At 36.7% G+C, this 21,469-nt stretch overlaps 1 long non-coding RNA gene across 1 annotated transcript; it reads left to right on the top strand.

Annotated features, from left to right (window-relative positions):
• The first annotated feature begins 14,231 nt into the window (after positions 1–14,231).
• LOC148555583 (uncharacterized) lies at positions 14,232–20,376 on the top strand. The gene is made up of 3 exons (XR_015886118.1): positions 14,232–14,741; positions 14,859–15,065; positions 19,908–20,376. It is a non-coding gene; the product is annotated as an uncharacterized LOC148555583 (long non-coding RNA).
• Positions 20,377–21,469: the final 1,093 nt, after the last annotated feature.

The following is a 21,469-nucleotide window of genomic DNA, read 5'->3' as shown; positions in this document are numbered from 1 at the left end:
GAATGGGTAGTTAGGTTTGTTTAGAATTGTATAGGTTTTCATAGGTTAGGTGGGAAGTTTAAGTTAATCAAAGATTTAAATTTCAAGCTCACTTGACCATATGCATCCTACCTTGACCCTAGCCCCATTACAACCTATGGGAAAGTCCTCATGATATTTGTGTGCATGCATGAAATAATTGTTGATTGTTAGATGAAAAACAAATCTTGGAAAGTATGATTAGGGGAGAATTGAGTGAATCAACCCCATACACTTGAGCGACTAGAGCGGATACACATCCGATGAGGGTTCGATCGCTCAATTACATGTTTCCACCCATGATCATCTTTTCTTGCAAGTTTGTAAAATCTTTCAATGATTCAATCCACTTGTGGGTTTGCTTTGATTGCTATTTCCTTAGCCCTTGTGCTTGCATGTATATTCTTGGAGATTGATTCACTTTGACTAAGCCATTACATTTATATAGATAGGTTTCATATAGATAGATTGCATTTAGTTAGCTTGCATTGAATAAATGTTGATACCCTTTTTCTTCTTTCTTGATTTTAGTATGAGGACATGCTTAGTTTAAGTGTGGGGAGATTTGATAAACCCCAATTTCGTGGTTTCTCTTGTGCTTATTTTAGGGGATTTATTCACCTTTTCCCACATTTATTCAATGAAATAGCATGGTTTTGTAATTCTCCCTTAATTTATGCTTAAATGTAAAAACATACTTTTTAGGCCCTTAAATTGGTGATTTTAATTCACCTTAATTCCATTCGATGCCTTGATATGTTTGTTGAGTAATTTTAGGTTCATAAGGCAAGTATTGGATAGAAGAAATGAGGAAAGAAGCATACAAAGTGGACAATGCATGAGGAAACAAGAATTGGGAATGCATCGACGGGCGCACAAGCATACTAGGCGCGCGCGCGCAAAAGTGACTTCGCATAGAGATGCGCACGCGTACATGACGAGTCTGCGCGGATGAAGAAATAGCCAATCGACGCGTACTCGCACGTGACTCACTCAAAGGCAAAACGCTGATGGCGATTTCTGTGCTGCCCAAGCCCAATTCCAACTTGTTTCTGAGTGTATTTCATGCAGAATTGAAGTCCAAGCAAAGGGGGAGCAATTGTTTGTAGCTAAGCATCATGTAGGTTAGTTTCTAGAGAGAGAAGCTCCCTCTTCTCTCTAGAATTAGGGTTCCTAGGTCAATTTCATCTTAGATCTAAGTCCAATTTCATGTTTTCATCTTGTTTCCTTTATGATTTCTTGCTTCTACTCTTTCATTCTCATGGTTTGTAGTGTTAATTTTATTTTCATGTCTCTTTTATGTTTATGAATGTTCTATGTTGGATTTGGTTTACATTTAATGAAATTTGATGTTTGATATTTGCTTTATTGATGATTGAGTTGTGAATTTACTCTCCTTGCAATTGGTAGTTGTTAGATTTTATTATTCTTGCATATTTACCATGCTTTCCTTTATTACCCACCAAGTGTTTGACAAAATGCTTGGTTGGGCTTTAGAGTAGACTTTGAGCATTCTTGGGTTGGAAAGAGTAATTAGGCAATCTTGAGTCATGAAAACCAACCTATGTTAGTGATCTAGAATTGTTAGTTAATATCATTTTCATTAACTCTAATCTCTTGCTAATCCAATTAGTGAGTTGATTAGGACATTTGGATTGAGATTAGCTAGTCTTGTTAGACTTTCTCTCATGGAAGATAACCTATATCTTCTTCCATCGTTGGGGATGACGTAATAAGATAAATTCTTGTTAATTATTGTTATTAGTGAATAGGATGGAAGGCCTATGATCTCAATTCTTGCCATGAATGTCTCTCTTTATTAATTGCCTTTCTTTATTTTGCTTTCTTTAATTTCTTTCTTGATTTACTTTTCTTGCCATTTATTTTCCGCCCCTTATCAACCAAACCCCCTTGTTCCTTCATAGCCAATAATTGACCACTTCATTGCAATTTCTTGTGAGACGACCCGAGATTTAAATACTTCGGTTAATTTTTATTAAGGTTTGTACATGTGACAAAACCAACATCTTAATTTGATGTGAGGATTGACTATTGGTTTCGACTATACTAACAGCGAAATTATTTTGTGGAATTCTGATTTGGTATAAATCCAATATGCATCAACTATCGTCGGTAAAAATTTCACAAAATATTCACGTTGCAAGTATAGCTCTCAACCGACAAATAATCTTTGAATCAAATTTTAAGGAATTGGTTGTCACAAAGTTCAACCCCAATGAAGTAACCGAAGTATTCAAACCTCGGGTCGTCTCACAAGGAATGGGCAAACATGTGCATCAATATTGGTTAGAATTCTGGGGTTGGAAGTCATGATCAAGAAATTAAACTAATAGACTTAACAAGCAAGAAATCTTAAAGTGCGAGAAACTAAATCAAGTAACTAAAACAAGGTAGGAGCAATTTCAAATTAATAAGAGAACATCCGATATAATTCTACTCTAAAACTAAACAAGTAACTATAACTAGAATTAAGTAATTGGAATTTTTGGGTTTCAAATATGAATAATAAAAGCAACTCTTGGCTAGGCATAGGAATTGGGATAACTATCATTGTCTAATAACCATATCTTGATAATTGTGAGGAACCAAGCTCATTAAGTTTACTTCTATACTTGAAGTATATCAAATGGCTTGATCAACATCAATCCATAAGCCCTAACCTAGCTACTAATTAACTTAGTAGTAGGCTAGTGTCAATGGTTATCAAATTGAGCACTAAGGGTTCTCAAATCACCAAATCCATTAGACCCAATAACTCAAGTTTACCCAATTCCCTTAGCCTAGGCCAAGAGTAAAGAAAACTACTCCATAATCAAAGAAAACATTTCATCAAACACATGGTAAGCATTAATAAAAGACATATTCAAAATGCAATTAAATTGGAATTAGAAAGTACCCACTAACAATTATCAATAGAAAATCACTCAAACAACACTATTAATCATGGAGAACATCAATGTAACATTAACAATTCAAGATCCACAAAGTTCATAATAACGGTAGAAAATGGAAAATAACAAGAAACATAAATCTAACACAACATCTTAACAAAATTATACTAAAAAATTCAAATTAAGTAATCAAGACTAGAAATCAACAAAACCCAATTCAAAATTCAACAAGGGAAGATCAAATTAACTAGATCTAGAGAGGAATAAGGGTTTCTCTCTCTAGAAGAACCAAAAACCAAAAACTAGCAAAAATTGTGTCTAAGTGTGTAATGGATGATATCCCCCATTCCCCCTAGAGTTCCGGGTCTTTTCCATGCAGAACCACCTTGAATTTGGGCCTGTTGAGCCTCAAAAATCGCCAGGCATGATTTCTTTAATGAGGTCACATGTAGCTCGTCACGCGTATGCGTCATGCATGCGTGCTCGTCGCCTAAATTTCGCGATCCACGTGTACGCGTCATGCACGCATGCGCGTGGATGGAGATTTCACCAATCCATGCGGATGCGCCACTTTTTGCGCGCCATGTCCAGCTCCTCGCATCCACGCGTGCGCGTGGAGTGCGCGTGCGCGTCGCGGCTGATTTCCCAAAATTCAATTCTACATGTTCCTTCCCCTTGTGCATGCTTTCTTTCTCTCTTCTAGGCCATTCTTGCCCTGTAGAGTCTGAAATTACTCAGCAAACATATCACGGCATCGAATGGTAATAAAAGAGGATCAAAATATGGAAATTTTAAGGCAAAAGAAGCATGTTTTCCATCATGATGCAATATTAGGAAGAGAATAGAAAACCATGCAATTCTTGTGAATAAGTGCGAAAAATATTGAGAAAACCCCTCAAATTCTACACAATATAAACCACAAAATTAGGTTTTATCAAACCTTCCCACACTTAAACCAAGCCTGTCCTCATGCTAAAAATAAAAAGACCCAAGACCATGGGAAGGAAGGGTTCATGAAGTGCAAATTACCTAAATGAATGCATGCAACTAATGTAAAGGTATCTACCTACTTGGTCAAGGGTAAATCTATCCTCCAAGAACACATATCAGCATATAGGGTTAAAGTGACATGTAGTCCATGAATCCTACCAATTTGAACATCAATATAAAGTGCCTATAACTCACGAGATGAACGCTTGTGAAAGCCGGAAACAAGGAGTTGAGCATCGAACCCTCACCGGAAGTGTATCCGCTCTATTCGCTCAAGTGTATAGGGTTCGTCACTCAATCCTCTCCTAATCATGCTTTCCAAGAATTGTCTTTCATATAACAATCAACAATTACTCAATGCATGCATACAAGTATCATGAGGTCTTGTTCAGAGGTTGTAATGGGGCTAGGGTAAAGGTAGGGATGTATATGGTCAAGTGAGCTTGAAATTTGAATCCTTGATTAACCTAAGATCTCATCAAACACATAAAACAACCTATACAATTCTAATATAATGCCTAGCTCCCCATGGTTTCCACTTTTTCATATACTCATGCATCCTCTTTAGTTCACATTCCATATGCATTGTTATTGTTACTTTACGTTGGGGCATTTTTGTCCCATTTTTATTGCTTTCTTTTTCCATATTTTTGTTTCTTTTATTTTTCTATTTCTTTTTCTTTACATTCCTTTTCCTTCATTCTCATATATATATTTTTTCTTTGTTTGTCCCCTTTTTGGGGTTTTATGGACAAAAGTGTCAATGCATATGGTTCAATCATTCCACACATGAGTATGTTCCCAATTTCCAGAATTTTCAATTACAAATACAAAGACACACCTTTACATCTACCCAAGTTCCCAAGTACACCCTCCCATTTGAATGATGCACACCCTCACTCACCTAAGCTAATCAAGGATCCAAATCCAGAGACGTTCATTATTTTTCACTTAGGGATGTTGATGTGCTCCATTTAAGAACAAAAAGGGTTTATCATGGGCTCAAAATTGGTTAGCAATGGTAGATAAAAGGGTTAAGGCCGTTTGGGAGAAGTGAATATTGAAATGATGGCCTCAATTATGTAAATGCATTCATACACAAAGTAATGGATATATAGAATCAGACAAAGCAAAGATTGCAATCATAGAGAGAGAATAATGCACACAATAATAGGAATAAGTGGTTAGAAGATATAACCACACAATAACGTTCAAAACTCACATGCTTGTGTTCTTAGCTCAAACACCATGTTCCAATATACATTCTTCAAGCAAGTTAACAAGAAAAACTAACTAAACATGCAAGGTGTCCTAAGTAACAAAACAAAAGAGAATTAAAGTCCATAGATGTTGGAAAGAGGAGATTATTACCCACGGAGATCAGTCAAACGACCTCCCCACACTTAAGAATTAGCACGGTCCTTCGTGCTACTAGCAAGGTGCAAGGGGTGGTCGGGTTTGGAAGTTCCACTATCCCATTCGCGAGTGCTCTCTTAACTTAAATATGAGGTGGATGTGGAGATCTCCGGTTCCTTCATAGAAGGAGTCATACAACTCAAAAGCTTCTTTATGTAAGCATTGATGACAAGTCATCTTAGCCTAGTTTCACTAGCCTTTTTCTTTGATTTTATTTGGTTTTGTGCACTTTCTTGCATTCTAAGTAAGTAATTTGGAATGGAAATGCATGGTTTCTTTGAATCAAACAACCACCAATTAATTGATGCTAAATCATGAGGTTTGAGCTAAATTTAATTGATTTTTATTGATTTATAAACCTTGTGAATTTGGCGATACTTTGATTGGTTGTTTTGATTATTTGTAGGTGAAGAAAAGAAAAAAATAAGAAAAGCGTAACCTAAGAAGCATGATCTAAGCAAAGAAAGAAAGCGTGGCACAAGAAAAGGAAGCGTGGCTTAAGGAAGGAAAAGCATAAGTGCATTCAAGAAACAAGGGCACAAAGCTCTTGCCAAGAGCTTTAAAGCTCTTGTGGAGAGCTTTAAAGCTCTTGTGGAGAGCTTTCCTTCAAAGAATCAAGAGCCAAGCTCTTGGCAAAGAGCTTTGAAGTTCTTGCCAAAGAGCTTTATCAAAAACATATGAAGAAGGAATCAAGAGCCAAGCTCTTGGCAAAGAGCTTTGAAGCTCTTGCCAAAGAGCTTTTTCGTGCATTACATGAAGAAGGAATCAAGAGCCAAGCTCTTGGCAAAGAGCTTTGAAGCTCTTGCCAAAGAGCTTTTTCGTGCATGCCATGAAGAAAATCAAGGAAGAAAAGACCACTAATGCACTCACCAAGACTTAAACCTATGACCAAGAGGAGGGGGGCCAGCGCTACTTCACAAGGAAAACAAGCCAAAATTGGCTTGTTTTCACTCACCAAGGTTCGAACCAAGTTCCTCAAGGAAGCAAGACCTTGTGCGCCACTAATTTGCCAAGGAAAATTGGCTTGTTTTCCTTCACCAAGGATTGAACCGGGCACCTCAAGGAAGCAAGACTTTGGGGTCTTCTCTAGTGCCAAGGAAATTAGCTCCACAAGTGCTCCACCCAAGATTTGAACCAAGGACCTCAAGGACAAGTAAAGCTCTTGCCAAGAGCTTTCAAGCTCTTGCAAAGAGCTTTGTTCTCTTGTCACAAGGAACCGTGCGCAACACATTGGAAGGAAAGGGAACCAAAGCTCTTGGCCAAAGCTCTTGCCAAGAGCCGAACTCTTCCCTGGGAGGTGCACCATGGGCCAAAAATTCACCAAAAATCCAAATTAATTCATTTCTTCACCAAATTTTAGAGCCCATCCAAATTCTTAGATCCAAATTAGGAAGTGTATAAATAGGAGCTAGTTTGATGTAATTAGGACCTCTTTTTTTTTGAACTTAGACCTTTTTTTCACCTTTTGAGATTTTACTTTGAATTTTCATTTGAAGCTTTTATTTTAGATCTTAGAGAATTGAGAAGGAGAATTGATCTCTCTTCTTCTTGGTTCTTGCTTGAGCACTCTTTTATTTTCTTGCTTTTGATCTTGGGTGAAGAATTGAAGAACTTCTGTTTCAATCTCACCTTGAGATCTCTTGTTTACTTTTACTGTATAATTCAATTTCCACTTCGGTTTACTGCATCTTCTTCATCTCCTCTTTAATTCTACAATTTACTTTTCTTTATTTCTTTTGCAATTAATCTTGTTGGATCAAGGAAGGAGTTGAGATCTAGACTTGTTATCTAGTCTCTTCCACCCCTGAGATCTTCAACCATCTTTTATTTTGCTGCAAATTAAGCACCCTTTCTGTTCACTTCTCAAAGCATTTTACCTCTCTGTTTGAGATCTGTTTTAATTCAATTCATCTTTTGCTCTTCTGTTTTGTTGCAATTTACTTCCTCTTGTTTAAATTCTGCAAATCCCAACTCCCAATCCCTTTTACAATTCAAGCAAATTTACATTTCTTGCACTTTAAGATTCAGTCATTTACATTTCTTGCAATCTAAGTTTCTGCAATTTACATTACTTGTTCTTTAAGATTCCGCTTATTTACTTTCTTTGCTCTTTAATTTCCTGCAATTTACCCCTCTCCCTTTACATTTCAAGCAATTTAATTTCTGTCAATTACAAACAACTCAACCAATACTTGATTCGCTTGACTAAATTAACCACTAAACTAAAATTGCTCAATCCTTCAATCCCTGTGGGATCGACCTCACTCATGTGAGTTATTATTACTTGATGCGACCCGGTCCACTTGCCGGTGAGTTTTGTGTTGGATCGTTTTCCACACATCAAGTTTTTGGCGCCGTTGCCGGGGATTGAATTAGATTGACAATGATTAAGTGAAGTGGAGATCTAGATCAAGAACTTTTTATTTTATTTTCTATTTCTTTAATTTTTGACTAACACACTAACTGTTTGAATTTTTGCTTAAGCCAATTAACATTTCACTTCAGCCATGGATTGAAGTGTTATTGATTTTTGATGTTGTGATTCTTATGCTTTGGTTGTATGTCAGGTACAAGGAGAGTTATACCCACATTTTGTGAACAAGACGAAAGAACCCTCAGAAGATTAAGAAGAGCTGAAAGAGGGAAAAACATTGTTGGAGAAGAGGATTCAGAAGAAGAGTTCTAAGATATGGAGGAATACTTAACAAACCCACCAAATGGAGCTGAAGGGGCAGCCAATAACAACAATAATCCACCACAGAGAAGAGTTTTGGCTTCCTACACATGTGCAGATCCTAGACATTGTGGGAGTAGCATTCTTACCCTAAATGTTAATGCAAATAACTTTGAACTAAAGCCACAACTCATCACCTTGGTTCAAAACAATTGTTCTTATGGAGGAGGACCACTTGAAGACCCTAACCAACACTTGTCCACCTTCTTGAGGATTTGTGACACTGTCAAAACCAATGGTGTGCACCCTGACATTTACAAGCTACTGCTATTTCCATTTTCTCTCAGAGACAAAGCCACTCAATGGTTGGAATCCTTCCCAAGAGACAGCATCAACAATTGGGATGATCTAGTAACCAAGTTCCTTGCCAAGTTTTACCCACCTCAAAGAATTATTAGATTGAAGACTGAAGTGCAAACATTCACACAAATGGATGTTGAACCCTTGTATGAGGCATGGGAATGATACAAAGCTCTAATCAGGAAGTGTCCACCAGGAATGTTCAGTGAGTGGGACAGATTGCAAAATTTCTATGAAGGCTTGACACTGAAATCTCAAGAGGCTTTGGATTATTCAGCAGGAGGCTCTTTACAATTAATGAAAATGGCAGAGGAAGCTCAAAATCTCATTGATATGGTGGCCAACAATCAATATTTCTTTGCTCACCAAAGGCAACGCCAACCATCACAAAGGAAAAGAGTGATGGAGTTGGAAGGAGTGGACTCAATCTTAGCTCAAAACAAAATGATGCAGTAACAAATTCAACAACAATTTGAGCAAATGGCCAAGAGGATTGATAGCCTCCAAGTTGCAGCAGTTAACACAAGCCAACCATCATCCACATGGGGGCAAAATGAAGAAACTCAAGAGGAGCAGCAGCAAGAACAAGTCCAGTACATGCACAACCAAACTTCTGGGCCAAATGAAGTCTATGGTGATACTTACAACCCTTCTTGGAAGAACCACCCAAACCTTAGGTGGGGAGACAATCACAAGCAGAATCAACAACCATGGCAGAGAAACTCAAATCAAAACACTTCAAGAAACAACCAAAACCACAACTAGCAATAAACTAACCAAAACCCTTATAGAAAACCCCAAAACAACTACCCCAACTCCAACCATTACCCATCCAATAATCAAACCTCAAATCAAAACACTTACCCTCAACCCTTAACACCCCACAATCAACCAATCTCACAAGAATCTCAAAGGATTAACAACTTGGAGCTCTTAATGGAAAAGATGATGAAAAATCAAGAGATGACATTTAGGAACCAGGAAGCCTCTATGAAAAATATGGAAAGACAAATTGGACAACTCTCCAAGTAGATTGCCATCGAAAGGCCATCAAGCTCACTACCAAGTGACACCATTCCTAATCCAAAAGAGGAGTGCAAGGCAATACAACTGAGGAGTGGAAAAATTCTGGTGAAAAATGAAGAAACGACCAAGAAGCCAAAGGAAAGTGACAAGAAACAAGCTGAAGAAGAGAAAGCCAATGATGAAGATGTAATAGCAAGCAAGCAGACCTCAGAAGAGCTCAAAGAAAAGGAAGATCAACCATAGAAATCAAGGAAGGGGAAGGAAGCAATGAGAGAGCCAATCAAGGAACAAAGGCAGGAAGTGAACTTTACACCACCTTTGCCATATCCTCAAAGGTTCAACAAAGAGACTAAGGACCAACACTTCCCAAAATTTCTTGAAATCTTCAAGAAGTTGGAGATCAATATTCCCTTAGCTGAAGCACTTGAGCAAATGCCCCTGTACGCAAAATTCATGAAGGAACTTATCAACAAGAAGAGGAGTTGGCAAGTTAATGAATCTGTACTGCTTACTGAGGAATGCAGAGCACTAATCCATAAGAGACTTCCTCCCAAACTCGATGACCCTGGGAGTTTCTTTCTACCCTGCACCATTGGCAGTATGACCATCAACAAGGCGATGTGTGACTTAGGAGCTAGTATCAATCTAATGCCTACCTCTCTAGTGAACAAACTAAGCATAAAAGAGGTGAAACCAGTACAGATGTCTCTAGAATTGGTAGACAAATCAGTGATATGCCCCAGGGGTATAATTGAGAACCTTCTAGTCAAAGTAGACAGATTCATCTTTCCTACAGATTTTGTGATCTTAGATTCAGACCAGGATGAGGGCGACTCCATTATACTGGGAAGACCGTTCTTGGCCACTGCTAGGGCCATCATAGACATAGAGCAAGGAGAATTAACCCTCAGGATGCATGATGAAAGTATCACTCTGAATGTACTGCAAGAAATATAGAGCAGTAATGAAAAAAAGAATGGTACAGAAACGGACAAAGAGAATCTGCAGTGGAAGGAGGGAATCAACAAGACAAACAACAACTGCCCTCCCAAGCAAGAGATAGATGATGCAGCTGGTCAAATAGAGAAAGAGACTGTGCAAAATAATGAAGAAGTTCAAAAAGACATTGGAGTAGTGGCAACCAAAAAGAGAAATCTCAAGGGGAAACCTATTGTCAAAGAAGAAAGGTCAACAAAAGGAGGGAAGAAAAACAAGAACAGAAGCAAAAAGGGTTGGAAGAACAAAAAAATTCCAACAGAAGGGTTCTCCAAAGGTGATAAGGTGCAACTAGTTTATCAATAGTTGGGGACTGAGGATCACTACACTGTTAATCAAATACTCTCTCTCAAGCATGTGGAAATTGAGCACCAAGGGACAAAGAAGAAGCTCATAATCAGAGGGGACAAGTTGAGGCACTACAATCATCAACCACCATAAAAGAAGGGTTCAATGTCAAGCTAGTGACAATAAAAGAGCGCTTGTTGGGAGGCAACCCAACCTGAGGTAGTTTTCTTTTCATAGTTATTTCAATAAAAAGGTTAATTAGCCTTATCTATATTGCAAAAAGCTAAGTTTGGTGTTGCACACCAAAACAATATAAGGGAGAATGAAGGATTCTAAGTTTGGTGTTCCACCAAAATCTCATCATAAAACATATTCTCACCTCCTGCATAATGCTAGCTTTGAGCATTTAGATAAACTAATTAACTATTTTGTTGTTTCCAAGTCATTAGTTTATTTCTTTTGAAAAAGAAAAAGAGTTCACATATAATTTGTTGCATGAGAAATATTGGCAAGGAACTAAGTTTGGTGTTCACACACCAAAGTAAGTCCAAGAGCCCATACATAAACTTTGCAAATTAACCGGATATCTTAAGGGCTTGAGAAGCAAGCCACTTTTTGAGGATTATGCAGGAAAATAGCCAACAGATTCAAAGAACACTTGCATTATGATTCAAAAGGAGCAAACAGAAGGAAGAATGAGAAGTTGCAACCCACAGGTTGTATCTATACTTGATTCTTGTTGATATGTAATGATTTAATTTAGAGACTCCTTTATATCTGGCTGGAATAATCATTTAGTTGCAAGTGGAAGTACATGCTGAAGAAAGCTATTTGCATAATTTTTGCTTATCTGCATAATAATTGTCATCATTCATCAGCCTGAATGTTTTGTTTTGTTCCCCATGCTGTCTGAATAAAAGAGAGATGCTTGATCTAGAAAAGTAATTGTTCAATGTTGCAAAAGTTAGAATAAAAGTTAGTGGTGGTGTGTGTTTGATTCAATTGATAGCTCATAGAATAAATGCTGAAGAATGACTTGTTACTTGAAGCTTAAGCCAGTTTGCTGCTATGATCCTTTAATTAATGAAAGCCCCTTGAAAATAAACCAAAACATAAAGAAAAAGAAAGAAGAAAAGCCAAAAGTTGGCAAAGAAACAAACAATAAGGCTAGACACCAATAGCTTGGACCCTAAGATATATGCCTGTGGTGTTTATGTACTAGGATATGCTTGGACAAGTAGGTTCTAAGGAGTATTTTAAAACTTGGCAACTTAGATCAACTGATTTGGGATTGCCAACTGAAAGTCCACAATAAAGAGCAACCTAGCTACAAAACATTTAGTGATCCAAAGAGATGCTGGGCATCAATGATCCTAGGAAGAAAAAAATCAGCCATGTGTCTGTGGTGATAAAAATGTTGAGTGAAAATAAGCCAAAGGCCACTGCAACATTTGCCACCAAGCCTTTAATAAATAATAAGCTCTTTATGCAAAAGAAAGAAGAAAAGCTAACAAGGGAAATGATTAAAAAGTAAGGCATTGTAGCAGCAACCTTGGTGAACCATTGAGGGAGCATTGTTTGTTTTGACAGCAAGTAATAAATGATCTATTCTTGATCTGCATAAAACCCCATAAACCAAATTCAACTCTTTGCCTTATAAGGACATGCATACTTATCTATTTCATTCTATCTTATCTTATGTTTAAGTGCTTGCTTCGGGACAAGCAATTTTTAAGTTTGGTGTTGTGATGACAAGTCATCTTAGCCTAGTTTCACTAGCCTTTTTCTTTGATTTTATTTGGTTTTATGCACTTTCTTGCATTCTAAGTAAGTAATTTGGAATGGAAATGCATGGTTTCTTTGAATCAAACAACCACCAATTAATTGATGCTAAATCATGAGGTTTGAGCTAAATTTAATTGATTTTTATTGATTTATAAACCTTGTGAATTTGGCGATACTTTGATTGGTTGTTTTGATTACTTGTAGGTGAAGAAAAGAAAAAAATAAGAAAAGCGTAACCTAAGAAGCATGATCTAAGCAAAGAAAGAAAGCGTGGCACAAGAAAAGGAAGCATGGCTTAAGGAAGGAAAAGCATAAGTGCATTTAAGAAACAAGGGCACAAAGCTCTTGCGAAGAGCTTTAAAGCTCTTGTGGAGAGCTTTCCTTCAAAGAATCAAGAGCCAAGCTCTTGGCAAAGAGCTTTGAAATTCTTGCCAAAGAGCTTTATCAAAAACATATGAAGAAGAAATCAAGAGCCAAGCTCTTGGCAAAGAGCTTTGAAGCTCTTGCCAAAGAGCTTTTTCGTGCATGCCATGAAGAAGGAATCAAGAGCCAAGCTCTTGGCAAAGAGCTTTGCAGCTTTTTCCAAAGAGCTTTTTCGTGCATGCCATGAAGAAAATCAAGGAAGAAAAGCCCACTAATGCACTCACCAAGACTTGAACCCATGACCAAGAGGAGGGGGGGCCAGCGCTACTTCACAAGGAAAACAAGCCAAAATTGGCTTGTTTTCACTCACCAAGGTTCGAACCAAGTTCCTCAAATCTTGTGGAGGTCTTCAAGCCATTGGTGGGAAGATCCTTGTGATGTAGAAGAAGTCGTAGGGATAACCGAAGGTGTAACATCTCGCATTTTTGAAAATCTAATTATAAATAAATTATGATTTTATCTTATTAAGTTTAAACTTTATAATTTTAGAAAATTATTTTGTTAGAAATAAATAAATAGATTCGGAGATAGTTTTATTTCGAATCAATTAATATTTTTAAGTAATCTAATTATAATGGAATATTTTGTATAATTTTAGTAATTGAAAAATAAAAAAAAAGAATTGTATAATTTAATTTAAGTAACTATTATCCTGAAAAAAAAAAAGTTACGATTTATTTTATTAATTTGATATCTTATTTTATAAATTAATTAATTAATAGTAATTAAATTAGTTTTATTAATATTTGGAGTTTAAGTTGATTAATATTCTTATGTAATTTTTATAATTGGTTATTTCAAATGCTTTGGAAATAAAATTTAGTAATGAAAGTATTATATAATTTAATTTAGGTAATTTCTAATATGAATGAATTATGGTTTATTTTATTAGTTTGAACTTTTAGAGATTAATTTATTAGGAATGATTAAATGGATTTTTATAAATACTTTAAGTTTAAGTAATTTTATTATAATTAGATATTTTGTAAATTGAAATTAAAGTTTCGGTGATAGAAAAATAATAAAAAGTTATATCATTTAATTTAACTAATTAGTATTGAGTTTAAACTGTATTTTATAAAAATGTGATTAATATGTTTATTTTATAATTTAAATTAGAAATAATTAATTTCACTTAGCAATATGTTGATAAATAATGTTCTTATATATTTTTAATAGAGTATATTTAATTTTAAAATTACTCTACTCTACAATTTTATCAAAATATCTATTCATATTTATCTATATTCTTTTATAAAATCCTAATTTTAACCCTAATATCACAAATTCCTAATTTATAACCTAAATTCCTAAATCTACAATCAGAAAGGGAAAGAAAGGGCACGGGGAGCTTAAGGGGGGAAAACAGAAGGGAAGAAAGAAGGAAACGGAGAGCAGAGGGAGAGGGTGACGGAACAGAGAAGAAGAGGGAGAAGTGGATCGTCATCGGGAAGGGAGGAGACTGCCGCCGTCGTGAGCCATCACTGCGCGCTGCCGTCGAGTACACGGACCAGAGGGAGACGTGAGCAGTGACTGAGAGGAAGCTCCGTCCTCGTCGCCGTTCCATAGTCACTGTTGAATCCAACCTCGTTGTCGTCGAATCGTCGCTGCTGAACCGCTGCTGTGCCGCCATCAAGTCTGAGTTGAAGAAAGGAGACGTGGAGTCGGCGTCGCCCAGAGAGAAACGCAAATGGCGAGGCGAAGCAGAACGCATGGTGGGAAGGCTTTCCTTGCCACTACCACCGCCGGAATCATGAACCAAGGTGGAGGAGAAGGTCGTCTTCCCCGTTGCTGCTATAATCGTCTGTGCTGCTGCCGGTGCTTCCTTGTTTTGTTATTCCTTTCTAATTCTTGTAAGACATTCTTGTTCTGAACCTCCACTTGACGTTCTTGTTTATTCCGCTGCCATTTTATTAGCCTTACTCTTGTTCCAATTTAATTTAGCCCCTGTTCCACCCCTGAATTTCCAGAATTATTACTCTACCCAATATGAATTCACTATTTTGCTCACTGTCGTGGCCAACTCGCGTTGCTGCTGCCCTGTCAAAGCGGTTGTGAGTGTTGCTAACATTGACAGATAAGGGATGAAGGAGCTGCTGCATTTTGGGTGCAGCCCAACCAGTCATCACGCCACAATTCCGTCTTCGGTTTCGGTTTCTATGAAATTCGACATTGAGGTAGGGGGTTTAAAACGATTTCAATTTAAGAATGCCTACAAGGTTTATTGAATAACTGCAAATAGATTTAATAGCTGTGAGTAAATAATTGATTATGTAATTATTAAATTGTGGCTGAAATTGTGATTGGAATGGTTGAGATTGTGATTTGGAATTGTTGATTTGTGATATTGATTGATTATGTGGATTGGGAATTGCTTGATGACTAATTGTTGAGAATTTCTGAATTTTAATGGGTTATGTTGGATTTGTTGCCGTTGAGTTATTATTTGGTATATTGTAATGTTAATGAACTTGGTTGGTGGTTGATTTGGAATTAGTTTTGAGGGGTTTTGAAGGGTTGGATTTTGAATACTAAATAGATTGCTGAAAAACTGATTTTTGAAATTAAAAGGTGACTTTGGAAGTGAATCAGTTATTCAACGATAATCGAAATGATATAAGAGCAAAGGCTGAGTAAAGTATAATAAAAGTTGTTGTTGGGACTCAATTTTGAGAAGTTTGAATTAATTATAGAACTAGTTATGATTTTTCAAAGTTAAAATGTAAAACTTGATTTTCTGCATTGTTTTTAAAGGAAGCCGGAAACTTTGAAAAACTATAACTATTTCTGTGATTATCAGAATTGCGTGGACCCAAGTCCGGATTGAGCTTGGGGATATACGGAACTGGATTGCTGAATTTGAGACTTTTTCACTAAGTTTATGATTTATGGTGAATTTTTGAATCATGGATGTCAAAACTGGTTTTTCTGCAGAATGTTTAACGCAGCAGCAACTTGATTCCTCTATTGGAAATTCTGCAGTTTGAATTTTGAAATGGAACCAATTTTAAATAAAACTTTATTCCTATTATTTTAATGCCGTAAAAGTTCAGAACAATTGGACTTGTAGTTTTAAAGATATGAATTTTTGAAGGATGATGCATTATGCAGAAAAAGCCAGATTCTGTTTTCTTAAATTAGTAACTTTGGAAGTTTATAACTTTTGATCCTTGATAGATATTGAGATGCAACTAATTGGAGGTGAAAATTAAGTATGTTTAGTATATGTGATTTAAATTTCAGGATTTTCCATGTTTTAATAAGTGAGTTATGGGACTTGGAAGAGGTTGTGTTCAATGATTTGTAAAACAGAATTCTGCAGAAAATTTCCTAACTTCCAAGCTACGTAACTCCTTGATTAAAAATGGTATGACCCTGGAACCAATTGAGAAACAAATTTGGATGAGTTATATTTAACGACATTAATTTTGAAGGTAGTTGGATTTAATTTGGATTTTATATGAAATTTCAAATGTTGTATGGTGCTGCTGTCTTCTGGTTTTAAAACACTGCAGAACAGTCACGGTTTTGCTTATATTCCCGAAGCTATAGTCAGCGAAAAATTATGATTTTTGATTTAATAGAAAGCCTAATCCGAGACGGTCGCATGGATATAAAGTTTGCGCAATTCCAAATTCATTTGATATTTTAAAAACAAAATGGAAATCAGGCTGCCAAGTTGTGTTGGTAATTATTTTGGATATGGAATTTAAGAAATAGATTTTCTATTATCAAATGTTTTTGAGAATATATTGCTGTGGCAAATGCTGAAAGAGGCTGATGAATTGTTGAGAAAGAAGGAACCCGTAAGGGTGGATAAGTCCTATTTTTAAAGGAGATTATGTCCAAATTTTTATAAAAAATATAAGGACTTAATCAAAATAAATATTCAGGGCTTATTTAATAATAATAACTTCAATGATTCTTTTAAGAAAAGAATATTTGATCTATGAGATTGTTGGCAAGGGCGTGGGTCTAGTCCCGCTTGCGAATCTGCAATTAGGAAAGAAAAAGGAAAGAGTAAAGTACTTATTGTATGATTATCTGTTGCTTGAGGCAACCCAAGAGATATTATTTGTTTGTTTGTTGCTTGAAGCAACCCAAGAGATGTTTGTTTGTTGCTTGCGGCAACCCAAGAGATATTATTTATTTGTTTGTTGCTTAATGCAACCCAAGAGATGTTTGTTTATTTATCTGTTGCCCTGAGGCAACCCAAGAGTAATTTTCCGTTCCCAAGAGTATATATTTCCTGCGAGTAGAAAGCAGAGGCTGTCTCAATAGAGTTGCTAATAATTATATGCGCATTTATTTGAACGGAAAATCGTATCCGGGAAATCGTGAACTCGTGACCGGATAAATGTCGGGAATGCAGGTGCTAACCGACACATGAGCTCATGGCCTGTAATAGGACTAGACATTCATCATATGCATCTATGTGACATTGTTTGGGTGTGCATATTATAATTGGTTTGCCTAAATGAATAATTCTGTTAACTGTTAATTGCTATATTTGATATAATTGCTCTTGATTGTGTTTGAACCTCATTACTTGTGTTTGAAATTGATTGGCTGGTTTGTGGTGAATTGGGTGTTGGTTGAATTGCTTGGGGCTGAGGCCATGACTGGTTTGTGTTGGAAGTCTAGTTCTGTATAAAGTATCTGACTAGTTCAGCATAGACTTAATGAACCTATGCTTGGAGCAGGATGATCATTTATACCGCGTAGGTAACTTATTTTATGTTATGGTCTAGTAAGGTATGAAAAATCAAACAGGTTCAGCATAGACTTAATGAACCTATGACTGGGACAGGTTGGTCATTCATACAGTCTAGGAAACTTTTAAAAGTTTTACAAGAAAAATATGGATTTAGGATATTGAGTAATTAACTAATGCTTTTAAAGAAAGTTAGTTTCCTTTTAGATGTCTATGAATGCAGTTAACTATTTGCGCTTTATTCTTTACTTTCACGGCATTCTCGACCTCTACTGAGAACATGTGGTTTGGTTCTCACCCCCAAATTTTCCACCCTTTCAGCGATAGGTTTGAAGACTCAATTTGAAGCTGCGAGCGATCAGTAGGCTTTCTTTATGGTTTTAATTGCTTTCATAGAGTTCCCTCGCTCTTGTCCTTTGAGATTTTATTTTACATAGAGGGGTAGGTTTAGTATATTGTATTTGAGTTTTATTTGGTTTCTTTAGTATAAGAATTATTATCAATAATATTTATGTTATTATTATTATTTGTGAATGTTTGAATTATGACTTTAATGAATAAAAAAACAAAATTTTCTGGCATTTTCTTAAAACTGAAACGCGAACTCGATACAAAGGCTCGATAATTAAGTAGTTAATACTAGAGAAGGTTACGTAATGTTCTTTCTAGTGGAAATACCCTGACTTAAGCAAGGTATTTTGCTGGACGGGACGTTACAGAAGGGACAGCTATATCAAAGGTTTTGTGTTCCGCCGGAGGCTTGAGATAATTTCCGGTTTGGACGATATCGCCCTCTACCGGGATCATTGCTTTCCGATCCTTAGTCTCCCAAAGAACACCAGCAGTAGCAACTAACTCCGTCACCAAGGTGGGAAAAGGTAGGTTACCCTTGGCATAACACAAACCATGGCCTGATGGATGAGGCGAGCAATGTTAACCGGCCGCTCTATGAATGTACACCAAACTAGCAAGGCTAGGTCCGCGGTGATCAACGTCTCGTGGGTGCTGGGAAACATATAATGAGACAAGATCTGGGTCCATGCTCGAGCCTCTACAGTCAGAAAGCGCGCAAGAATGCCCTTGGCTCGGGACCTGAGGTGCCCTCGAGTCCAAAATGCATCCGGTTCGGCAATAACCCGATGAACAGCATCCCAATCAAAAACATAATCAAAGTCATCACGCTGTCGGAGGGCTTCTTGGTAACAATCTACCTCTTCCGGTACGGGTAGGACTCGGAGTACTTCCTGAATAACTTTCTCGGAAACTGGAACTTGCTTCCGGCGCATGAAGACAGTCTGAAGAGAGGGTGTGAAGTAATTGGTGTAGAACTCTACCACCCATGAGAGATTGGCTTCTTGTAGTATCCTCATGAGAAAGCCCCATCCTTGTCGCTCAATGCGAGGTATGACAAACTGAACTACATGACCCGGAGGGTTAAGAAGGGGTTTAGAATGATAATTCCGTGCAATCACGATGGGGAACATTAGCTCACAATAGCGGTTTCGAAACCTAGTGGGATCTCTCGCGGGGTTATCCTTCTCTTGTTCATCAACCTTAGTGATGCTTCGCACCTTATTGGGGAGAGGTTTAGCCTTGGGCGCGTGGTGCGCTTTGGCGGTGGCTTTTTGAGGTGCCCTTTTGGGAGGCGGCTTCTTCTGTTCTTTTTCCTTGTCCTTTTTTATGGCCATCTGAAAAAAAGGTGAGGAAAAAGAAGACATTAAACTCAAAGAGACCACACTCAAATTATAACATGCTAGTGAGAAAAAAAAAGTGCCACAAAAGAAAAGGTATCGTGCAAACATGACAGCTGTAACATGCAAGCAAGACAACCATTGAAATACGGAGCAAATGAACAAGCATGGGATGCAAGAGTGAAAAAGGCATGCAAGTGAGGCATGAGAAGAATAAACTCAAGCATCGCTAACAACCCCAAGTGACATATGCAAGAAAGATAAAAGCGCGAAAAATTCAAATACCCAATCTAACTCCAAGACAATAAGGCATGCAAGAGGAATAAAGTGGAGTTAGAGAGGAGTGAAATACAATTCTTGCAATATGATCTAAGGAAGCAAGTCATGGGTATTGATAAACCACTATTTTATGGTTTATCTTGTGCTCAATTGAGTAGATTTTATCAACTCTTTACCCACTTATTCATACTATTTGCATGGTTTTACATTTTCCTTCCTAATTATGTGCTTTGATTGAAAACATGCTTCTTTGACCTTAAGTTCCCTATGTTTAATCCTCTCTTATTACCATTAGATACCTTGATATGTGTGTTAAGTGATTTTAGAGATTACAGGGCAGGAATGGCTCAGCGGATGGAAAGGAAGCATGCAAAAGTGGAAGGAATACAAGAAGTTGGAGAAATTGCTAAGCTGTCCAGCCTGACCTCTTCGCACTCAAACGGCTATAACTTTAGCTACAGAGGTCCAAACGACACGGTTCCAGTTGCGTTGGAAAGCTAACGTCTGGGGCTTCGATTTGATATATAATATTATATAGTTTCCATGATGCTAGGCGACGCGAACGCGTGCTCCATATGGACACGTCGCAGTTCCGAAAATCAGCGTGACAGATTTCTTCTCCAGCGATTTCTGGGCTGTTTCTGACCCAGTTCTTGGCCCAGAAAACACAGATTAGAGGCTATAAAGTGGGAGAATGCATCCATTCATAATCACAAGCTTTCATATTCACAATTTTAGGATTTAGATGTAGTTTTTAGAGAGAGAGGTTCTCTCCTCTCTCTTAGGATTAGGATTTTAGGATTTCTATTAGTTTAGTTCAACTCATCTTCAGTCATAGGTTCAATATTCCTTTTATTTTATATTTCTCTTTTACTTTCAGATGCTTTAATGCTTGTATTAGTTATGTTGCCTAATTGGCTTATGAACTCCATGTTAGAATTGATTTCTTTATTTAATATAATTTGAGGTATTTCAGAATTATGATTGCTTTCTTTTATTTATATAAATAATTTAGATTTTTCCCTTTTGGCTTTGGTTGAGTCATTGGAGACGCTTGTGTTATCAAACTCATGGTTGATTGAAAATTGGAATTCTTCTAGAATTAATTCGGGTTCCAATAACTCTAACTTTTCCCAAGGAAAGACTAGGACTTGAGGTATCAAAATTAATTCATCCACTTAACTTACCTTCATAGTTAGAGGTTAACAAAGTGGGAGAAAAATCCAATTCTCATTACAATTGATAAGGATAGCCAGGATAGGACTTCTAGTTTTCATACCTTGCCAAGAGTCTATTTTATAGTTATTTATTTTATTCTTATTATCATTCAACATACTGCTTCCTTACTTTCAAAACCCCCAATTTACAAGACTCATAACCAATAATAAGAACTTACCTCCCTACAATTCCTTGAGAAGACGACCCGAGGTTTAAATACTCGGTTATCAATTTTAAAAAGGGGTTTGTTACTTGTGACAACCAAAACTTTTGTAAGAAAGGTTGATTGCTTGGTTTAGTAACTATACTTACAACGAGTATTTATTATAACTTCTAAACCATCAATCTTCAGTTCTTCAAAATGGCGCCGTTGCCAGGGAATTGCAAACGTCTGCCTTATTATTGGTTATTGTAAATATTTGCTTTTTACCTATTTATTTGTTTTTGTTTTTGTTTTTATTTTTGCTTTTTTGTAAATTAAGAGGTTATTGGTTTTTATTTAGTTATTAAAAATTTTTCAAAAAATTTGTTCTTAGTGTTCATCTTGATCTTCAAGTTGTTCTTCGTGTTCATCTTGGCCTTCAAGTTGTTCTTAGTTGTTTTCTTCGTTTTGATCTAAAAATTTTATGTTTGGTGTCATTTTATTGTTTTTCTCTTTCCTCATTAAATTCAAAAATTC

This window comes from Arachis ipaensis, chromosome B6 (assembly GCF_059453495.1).
Source record: "Arachis ipaensis isolate K30076 ecotype BB chromosome B6, ASM5945349v1, whole genome shotgun sequence".
Taxonomy (NCBI): domain Eukaryota; kingdom Viridiplantae; phylum Streptophyta; class Magnoliopsida; order Fabales; family Fabaceae; genus Arachis; species Arachis ipaensis.
The sequence above is the reverse complement of the archived record's forward strand: the minus strand, read 5'-3'. Positions and strand labels throughout refer to the sequence as shown.